Source organism: Chelonoidis abingdonii, chromosome 20 (assembly GCF_003597395.2).
Source record: "Chelonoidis abingdonii isolate Lonesome George chromosome 20, CheloAbing_2.0, whole genome shotgun sequence".
NCBI classification, from domain to species: Eukaryota; Metazoa; Chordata; order Testudines; family Testudinidae; genus Chelonoidis; species Chelonoidis abingdonii.
Window position 1 is genome coordinate 21,291,687 of NC_133788.1, and position 9,280 is coordinate 21,300,966.

The 9,280-nt window shown below is 47.6% G+C and overlaps 1 protein-coding gene across 4 annotated transcripts in view; it reads right to left on the bottom strand.

The window, feature by feature from the left end:
* Window positions 1-9,280, bottom strand: part of LOC116827883 (transient receptor potential cation channel subfamily V member 2-like) — a 66,422-nt gene that overhangs the window by 33,067 nt on the left and 24,075 nt on the right. The gene's annotated exons all lie outside the window — the stretch shown is intronic.

The following is a 9,280-nucleotide window of genomic DNA, read 5'->3' on the forward strand; positions in this document are numbered from 1 at the left end:
CTTCTGGCTTTGTGCTGGTTGCTCTATGTTTCTGAATGCTTACCCATCAGATTGCCTCTGCTTTAGCAGAAACTATAACCACGTGCCATTCAGATTACGCCCCATCTACACGACGCGTGAAAATCGATTTTAGATACGCATTTCAGCTACGAGAATTAGCGTAGCTGAAATGATTATCCTAAAAATCTGGAGTACTCACCCGTCTTCACCACGCCGAATCGATGTGCGCGGCTCGCCATGTCGAATCGGAACTTCGTTTGTTTTGGTGGAGTTCCTGAATGCAATGTAAGTCGCGGCTCTGGGCGATATATCCCCGTTAGATTTGAGACGCGAATATATCGAATCTCCGGAGCTTTCGTTTATGCTGCCGAAATGGCGCGTCGTATAGACGTGGCCTCAAGTGGCACAAGACTCATTATCAGTCCTTATTTTAGCCCAAGGGCAGGGAAGCTTCAGCCCCACATCCCCCAAACCCCTTGATACTACTGCAAGACAATCCCTCCTTCCAGGGCCGTGGACTCCAGGAAATGGGAATTCCAGCATTTGGCCCAAGACAGAAGTCCAAATCTTAAAACCCTTCTTGGCCCTAAACCTGTCCTGACTTTTCTGCTGCCTCACTTTACAATACCTATTGAGTTCTCATTTGCATTTCGGGCTTTGGTAGCCCATGTCAGAGTTCCTGAGTACCTGCCATTGCTTCGGACTGTCTCACCAGAGGAGTCCCACCATTGCTAGGGCCTGTTGTTACAGCAGACTTTACAAGTGCTTATTTCCTGTGGCTAGTGCTGCAGCCCGACAGAAAGTCTATTCACCCCTCTCTGGGTACGTCTTATACTGCACGATTTCATTTCGAAGTATTTAAACGATATTTTACAAACCGATGTTATAACATCGGTTTTCGCGTCCACAATGCGATCACAAAATCGATTGGCTTGCCGTCCATGGTCCCAAGGCTACCATCGATTTAAGGAGCGGTTAGCACTTGTGTGGTAGCTGTTCCTCAGCTTATTCCATTAGTTCCCACTTCCGTGTTGAGAGCACTATTTGCCTGATGTGGGCATGAAAACTATTGCCGTGGTGGTGCTTGGGTACAGCTCACCCCTCCCTTTGATTGAAGGCAGTCAGACAAACCCTTTGGCGCCTTTTCTCGGAGTGCATTGAGCAAACGCCATTAGCACAGCAATCATTGGACCCTGAGCATCACACAAACGGTATCCTTACCGTTTGTCAACACCTCGCGTACTCTCGTTGCTGACTTATACTGAACAAGACTGCCAAGGCAGGAGGAAGGGAGGAGGCAGCTATGCTGACGGCGAGACAGCGATGACGAGATGGAGGCAAATTCTCCATAACGGCTGGCCCAGCGTTTTGGAGGCTACTGCTATTAACAGCATCTTACTTACCCATTGAACGCCGAATTTGGGCACGGGAACAAGCACAGACTGGTGGGACCGCCTTGTTTTTGACGGTGTGGGACGATTCGCAGGTCTGGCGAACTTTCGTGCATGCGTAAGGCACTTCTTTAGAACTTTGTGGACATGCTTTTCCCCTGCCTGAACGCCGTAATTACACTGAGGCAGCCCTCACAGTGGAAGAAGCGAGTGCAATAGCCTCTGGAAGCTGCACGCAGACAGCTACCGGTCAGTCGGAATTCATTTTGGAGTGGGCAAATCTACTGTGGGGGCTGCAGTTGATGTCAAGTAGGCCAAAGCAATCGTTAAGCTGCTGTCGAAGGGTTGTGACTCTGGGAACGTGCAGGTTGTAGTGGATGGCTTTGCTTTGCAATGGGTTTCCGAACTGTGTGGGGCCATAATGGAACCCTATCCCTATCTTGGCCCTAGGAACACCAGGCACCCAGTACGTTGAACGCAAGGTACTTTCAATGGTCTGCAGCATGTGGACCACAAGGACGTTTCACCCACATCCACGTGGGATGGCCAGAAGGGTTCATGTGACGCTCGCGTCTTCAGGAGCACTAGTCTTGTTTAAACGCGCTACAGCAATGGAATTACTTTCCAGACCAGAAAATAACCGTTGGAATGTTCAAATGCCTGTAGTTATCCTGGGGACCCCAGCCTTACCCCTTGATGCCATGGCTCATGAAGCCATATACTGGCAGCCTGGACAGTGTCAGGAGCTGTTTTCAACTACAGGCTGAAACAAGTAGCACGGATGGTGTAGATGTGCATTTGGCCGTGTAAGGGATCGCTGCCGATCATTACTTACTCGCTCAGACCTCCGCCAAAACAATGTCCCGCTTGCCTATTGCTGCTTGCTGTGTGCTCCACACATCTTGTGAGGACTAAGGGGAGACATTTATGCGGGTGGGAGGCTGAGCAAAATCACCTGGCGGCTGAGTACGAGCAGCAGAGACCAGGGTTCGATGAGAAGAGGCACGACCTGGAGCGCTGCCGCATTCAGAGGGAAGCCTTTGAAAACAAAGTTTCGCACGGCCCAGGTACTGTGGGCTTCTGTTTGCTTTCCCCGTGATGAACGCCTCCGCACTTGATGGAACTTAGTCAGTGTTTAAGCAACCACCCTCCCCCTTTCATTTACAGGTGGCGAAGGAAATAATTGTTATCGTTAAATAATATTTATTATTCATTAAAAGTAATTATGCATTCTGTTAAAATTCATGGTTTTTCCTTACTTAGATTCCCTGTAAGCATAACCCACCCCCCTTTCGATGTATTTCTGTTATTACAAAGGAACTATAAAAAAAGCTAGAGATCTCAGGCAAGGTGTCCACTGACTGCTTGCTTTGGGAGGAGGGGAGGGAAAGGCTATTAAGTCAATTGTAGTTGGTAAGTTACGCCTTTTCTTGAACGTCTTGCAGGGTGGTGAGGAGTAGGGCGGGTGCAGAAGACGTTCCCCTTATGCGTCGTACACGTTGGTAGGAGATTTGGACGTGTGGCTTGCAGGGAGGTTTATTTACAGGGGCTGCCGCCGGTCACTCTTGCTACTGTGCTGCTTCTCCTGAAGACTGCACCATGCGTGGAGGATCTTCAGTTTCCAGAACGCAGCAATCCAGTGTTGCTCTCTCCAACGCTGGTCTTCCTTGCCTTAGCCCTCTCAATCGTTCACTGGCCATCTTTCCTGTACTTTTGCTCCCACATCCTTTCCAATCATTTCTGTTATCCCTCTCTCATTGCGTGTTACTTCAATAATTTTTCGCTGAACATTTCATCTCCGTTTCTTCCTTCCTCCGCCGTATCCACAGCCATGCCTCGTGACTGGCATAGGGCTTCAGAGAAATGTGCAGCTGCATGGCGGGAGGCGCAAACCAGGGTGATAAGTATCGTGGAAAGATACCTCTTTACTGGCAATGAATAGTACTCTTTTACATAGAACCACTATCCACCTTACAGTAGCACATGTTGATTCTCTATACAAGTCGCATTTTGTTCGTTTAAATATTTCAGTGTCTGTGTGATGGTGTGGCACACACACAGTAGGCAGGTACGGCCAACCGTACTGTCCACGCGGCGATGGAAGTGAGGCTTTAAAAATTTTGAACTTTCTAACGACACAGATATAACTATACACAAGAATAAGATCTATATGATGCCTTGGCTCCTGTTAAGAGAAACCGCAAAGCAAATCCCCCCCTTCACATCCACAACAGCGCATGGCTCCTATCGTATACGATCGTGCTAGTGATCACCCTACATCACCCCCCGCCAGCGCGTTGCTGTAGCAGGGAAGAGATCCTGCTTGCCGAGCTGAAAAAAACTCATCGCTATCCCTCCTCCCATTCCCCCCGCTCTGGCCAGTAGCAAAATCGCCATGTTGCCCCTATTTACATTCTGATGTTCTACAAGGCGTCAACATGCGATGATATCTCTCTCCGCACATAGCCCACCGCAGGAGGCAGATCGTTTGTTTATGCAATGCCTCAGTGCAATGCCTTATTGCTGCAGTACCATAATGTTCTTTGCAATGCATGGCGTTGAACGTTACCTACTATGGGGGACGGAGAAGGACTGTCTTGGGTGCCGAAATGTCTCATTATGCATAAGCGTTTTTGATGTTCCTCCACGATCGATTCATGGAGATTAATTTGGAGGAATTTTCGCTTCATTCACAGACATGTTAACGAATTTCCTGTTAACATTAATGGCTGCGACTGCTAGCCATATAAAGCCCTGGTGTTCAATGCCGATCTAAAAAAACCGTCTTGTTAATCCGTGTTTGGTACAAATGAAGGGACCTTTACCGGAGGATGCTTCTCCATGGCTTCACCTGTCTGGGCTTCTCGCTTGGGACGCAGACCTGAATACTTGGGTCTCAATAGTCGTGGCTGTTGGGTTTACGGACTCTGTGTGCTATCACCCACGCTCATCTTCATCCTCAAATTCGTCTCCACTCTTCCCCCTCGGGCTCACATCTCAGAACCCTTCATATTTTACATCCAAAGTTGAATCCACGGACAGGGGGGGGCACTGGTAGCGCTGACACCCAACATTCATGAGTTCAGCATATGTTAGCGCATGTTTCGGTGAGCCTGACCTTCCGTTTGCTTCTCTGGCTTTCGGTACCCTGTCCTCAAGTTCCCTTCACTTTCACTCGGTCACTAAAGGGAGTCTTCTGCTGTGCCTTTTATACCATTAGACTTTGAATTCTTTCAAAAACTTTTTCATTCGTCTTTTGGAACGCGTTGCTGTGAGGCACTGATCCTCACCCAGATAGCGATCAATCCAGAAACCTCCTGTGTGGTCCAAGCTGGCCTTCTTCTTCGATTATCAGGAGACTGCATTGTGGACGACTTGCAAATGAGCTCTGTGTGGTCACCTGTGTGTGTGTGCTGACCCTCACGGTGGACATATCAGGATGGAATTCAAAGTTTCGCGGGGATTCAGGCTTTTTTCCTGTTACCTGGCCAGCTGCATCACAGTTTTGTGTCGATGTCTCATGAGTGCCCCTGTGACAATGGTTCTGAAAACCCAAATTCGCGGAGTGGCTCACTTGGGCACGTCAATCGCTCTTACTCCTTGGTCTAAAATTGAGTATGTCCTGCCTGGACTTGTCATAGCACGACTGCCTAACCTCAAGTGCCCTCCTCCCCCCCGTTTATGCACGAATAAGTCTGTTTTCTTATCTTGTATCCTCACGACTCATGACGAAATGGGTGGGTGCGGGCCCTGTCCACGGGTAGCTGCGTGAGGGTTGGGAGAGAGTTGAAGCAATGGTTGCGGTTCTTCTGCGGCGGGAACCCCTTTGTTAATTTACAGCCACGAGTAGCTGTGCTCTTCTAATACACTTGACTTCTTCCTTCTCAGAGGAGTAGCCGTGTTGTCTGGATCTATAAAAGGCACAAGAATCCTGGGCACCCAAGACTAACAGACCGTCTGTTACTTCTACTAGGGGCCACAGGATTCTCTGGTGCCTTGCTCCTTTTTGTAGTCAGGGACTGACTCTATTTTTAGACAGCTAAGGGAGGATTGGGACTCGGGCCAGTGAGTTAACATCCCAAGTTGCTTTGCGTTGCGCCCCCGGCTGATTTTAGCCAGGGGCACTCATTGATAGCAGCGGACAGTTCAGAGAAGGAGAGATAACCGTCATGTCACTGCCAGTTTTCTCTGGCAGTATGACGGTCCAGAACGATGGTAACCATCTTCTGCATATCATTGCAATAATGCATTGAATGTGGTGTGTACGCTCGAGTGTCGGCCTCTGCTCTCCACGGTCATCAGTACACTAATGGTGCCTGCGCGAAAAACAAAAGCCGACGTTCTGTAGTGCCTGCTGTGTACTTGTTTCTGCAGTTGCAATCCAGGAGAAAAATGTGCGAAAGGACTTCTTGATGATGTTTTCCCGCGGCAAGGAATGACTGACCGGACCTTTACCAAGAACCCGCCCCTCTGCCAGAGAAACAAGCAAGAGAATTGCCTGTAAAAATACCCAGTGATGTGATTACTGCAGAGGTTGGAGTCACAGAGGGACATTTTGGCGCTGTACTTACTAAGAAGGCAGCAGCTGTCCTGATGGAGAGTCTCTCTAACCTGCATGACCTCTGTGACCCCATGTGCTGTGCCTATAGCATCTGGGGTATCTAACTCTGCTGTGCCTGTCTGTAATTAAATCATCTACAACACTTGAGTCCCCTAGAGGCCCAAGGAGAAAGCCTCAGCACTGCCACTTTCTAGGTCTTGTACACACTGTTGCAGTGTCAACACCCTGCCAGAGATGGCGGTTGACTGGAATACTGTAAATCTCAGGGGGATTATTGTTAAGCTTGAAGGAATGCCTGCCAGAAGGGAATTTGTGGAGCACTTCCCCCATGCACATGTCCATCTCTGTATCTCTCTTCCTGACCCATGGAGAGCATGGCTGTCTTCACAAATTTGGGATGAACATCTAGCCCCAAGGGAGGTTGGCCTAACAGAACCCCGTCTACGTCGGGCAGGAATGGCAAGACTTCACAGTGCAGTTATGTGATGCTGCCCAGCAGCAGATGACGGAGATCCATGTCTATTTCTTCACTGACCTCTCTGCAGCAGAGAAGGCTTTCATCCTTCAGCGAGCTGCCAAGGCCATCCAAGGAGGTAACCGCTTGGGAAGGAAAGAATATCCAGCCTCCCTCTTCCTTCAACTTCTAGGTTACCACCCGGTTGTTTCATTTTTTTCCTTTCATCAAAGTACTTTATTTCGTTGTGCCCATTAACCTTTGACTTCTCTCCTAATACCTGTATGGGCACTTATACTGTGCCTATCACTGTTGTATCTGAGTACATTGAGTTTAGCTGGGTAGTAATCAGGGCAAGATGCACACTTCTATTGCATTGGCCTGACGGCTTCTGCTAGTACTTTACTTGCCGTGTAACTCAAATGCTGCACTGCAAGAGAAAATGCCGAATGGCTTGAGCCCTGCTACAAATAATATCTGGTGACTGTAGGTTTGTTACAATAGTTAAATGTTAGCCATACACTCATGGCTAAATCACCGAGTTACACCGCCCTATTTATTTTCCGGTTGTCTTACCATTATCCTGATAAACACTGAAGAAACCTTTTGACTGTTTCAGGAGACCCGTATAATGCCCTGATGTCTCAAGTTAGCACTTGCCAAGAGGAGCAGCTGTACACTCAAGTTGCTCATGAACTGCAAGATGGTGATCGTCTGAAAAACAAGTCAGCCCTGGTTCTAGGTCACATCAAGAATGGAGTGGTACATTTACTTATCTTTTTCTAAGAGGGTTATTTTATTTGCATGAAAATTCAAGATAAAGGACTGTGACCTGCAACTGTTCCAACCTGATGCAATTGTTGCACAGTCTAAAGACAAACCAGTTTCCTTTGTAGTCCATCTATATTGCTCCAATGGCATGAAATCTGCCAAGAATCCACCTTGTGATTTTGTCCTCAAGGTTGTAGACCAAAACTGCCACTCTGGGACCCAAGTGGCTCAAGGCTCTCTATTTCCATGCGCAATCTAAGATGTGTTCAACGTCATTAGTGCAGAGGTCCCAATTCAGTCCCTCTTGATTTACCCTTTAGAACCTCCATCATTCTGCTCAGGAAAGACCAATACCTCCTCTCCCAACTCCAACTGCTGGTATGTGCCACCCTGTCCTTTCCTTAGCACTTGGCAAAGTTCCATTCTGATCTTGGACCTTCTCTCCATCCTTGCTCACCTAGGTGCACAGGTCACCCGCCAAACAAGTCCATCTGAAGGGACTATGAAGTAAATCAGTGCTTCCTGTCCCTTGAAACTCTGATTATCTCTTATCTATCCACAGCAGAGGTGCTGCCAGCAACCTGGCCAGTTCTAAACTATCAATGCCCCAAGACCCACTCCCCAGCACAAAATGAACCAGAATAAATCCACTCATCCTTTCCCTGCCCAATCTTATGCAGATAGAGCAATGCACAGACCCATAAACCAACAGTCCTGCCTAGTGCCTGCATGTCATTCATCAAATTGCACACCAGCCTGACAGCTGCTGTATACAACTAACTTAGGAAGAATGGGCAAACCAGACAGACAGCAGGCAGGATGGAAAAATCTGAACCAGGCTGATTTCCCATTGGCAGTCCTTATTCCTATGCTTGAAATGACTTCAATTTCCTCCTGCTGTAACACTCTTGATTTTGAAAATTGTAAATAGTTCAGTGGTTATAAATGGCTAAGTGTCTTGCCCAAGGCAGTACAGCAAATCTGTAGCAGAGTTGGGAATAAAACCCAGATGTCTCACTCCCTGTCCTTTGCTTTATCTATAAAATATAGCTGATGCCAGGCAGATCTGAAGCCCTAGATTTAATTATCCTCCTTATTCTAACTGATTTTACAGATAAGGAAACTCATTTTCTCACTAGGCCTTCCACCTGAAGCAGATACTAGGCCTGCTTCTATCTACCTCATGTCTGAAAACTCCCATTGAGTGGTTTCACTGCATTCCATGACTACAGCAGGGGTCCATATCATATAGAGGGGACACTTTGTACTTATACTGAAAGGCTTTAATTTAGAATTTAGCTGCTATCAGTTGTGCATTATTTTTCAGATGAATTTGCTGGAGGAAAGGCCAGCTATGAAGGAGAAATTACAAGCCTTTTTCAACCAGCCCCTCCCTGCAGACTTGAGAAGGCTCACCTGGAGGCTCTACCTGTCTAATACCAAAGGTATTTATTTATTCGATGGTTCCTTCTTTTGTCATAAAAGATGTGACCATCCTAACTTCTGGGCACATTCAGAAATCAGTCTATCCTATCTACGCCATTCATGTGTGGTATGACATATAGGGATTAATATCTATCCACAATACAAAAGACAGGGTACTGGAGACTGCTGTTCACAGTCTGAACAAATAAATAAATGAATGGAGATATACCTATCTCATAGACCTGGAAGGGACCCTGAAAGATCATTGAGTCCAGCTCCCTGCCTTCATTAGCAGGACCAAGTACTGATTTTGCCCCAGATCCCTACGTGGCCCCCTCAAGGATTGAACTCACAACACGGGGTTTAGCAGGCCAATGCTCTAACCACTAAGCTATCCCTCCCCGTTTACACTTTACAATGACAAATGTAAACAGCTCTGTAGTAAGATGAGGCCCTGAAACATAAACCCTGATCAGAGGTCCAGTATGAGGCCTGAGGCCTGAAAACACGGTTACTCACCTTTGTAACTGTTGTTCTTCGAGATGTGTTGCTCATATCCATTCCAGTAGGTGTACGCGCCGCGCATGCACGTTCGTCGGAGAACTTTTACCCTAGCAACTCCAGTGGGCCGGCAGGTCGCCCCCTAGAATGGCGCCGCCATGGCGGGTGATATATACC